The sequence below is a fragment of the Protopterus annectens genome, chromosome 3.part1 (assembly GCF_019279795.1).
Source record: "Protopterus annectens isolate FY-2018-M chromosome 3.part1, PAN1.0, whole genome shotgun sequence".
NCBI lineage: Eukaryota > Metazoa > Chordata > Ceratodontiformes > Protopteridae > Protopterus > Protopterus annectens.
Genome location: NC_056732.1, coordinates 372279194 through 372279873, shown reverse-complemented (window position 1 = coordinate 372279873; position 680 = coordinate 372279194).

Here is a 680-nt window from a genome sequence, read left to right as displayed (position 1 = left end):
GGAAGATGTAGTAAAGTAATGTATGTTGAAGGTCCCCGATCTGACAGCACAGAGGTTAAGGGGCAGGATTGCCAACTGATAGACCTGGCTGAGGAACAACTAGGTAGCAGCAGTATATGTGTGGAAGAAGGTCCTGGCAATCTACTTCTGTAATATGTCACGTGAACCTTATGGGGTCTTCCCATAACTCAATGTCAACTCAGGGGCAATTACTTGCTTGCTTTAATGTATGTTGAAAGTACTAGATCACTGAAAGTGTGGGGTGCAAATGGTTATGGAAAGGTTGCTTAGATGTGAGGTGATTATGAAGTCAACTAGTGCGTGTTAATTTGAGATGGTATTAGGTCTGGTTGGTTTTCCTCTTACAAGTTGAAAGAGTTGTTGAAAGATTTGTAGGTCAGCTAAGAATACAGCTGTGTTATTTGTGGGTGGGCCTAGAAGTTTTAGGTTGAAGTTTCTGGACATGAGTAAAAACTCCTGCAAAACTAAATGCATATACTAAATGAAACCCTATAAATTAGCTCCAGACGTTTTGAAGTTCTGTTGCCATGGTGTGGCTACTGAGGTAAAAATGCAAACTTTTTTTTTTTCTGTTCTGTGCTCCCTTGATAATGTCTGCTATTTGTAATTATATGACTGGGTTTGAGACTGTTTACAGATTATATTCTAGGGAATGATTT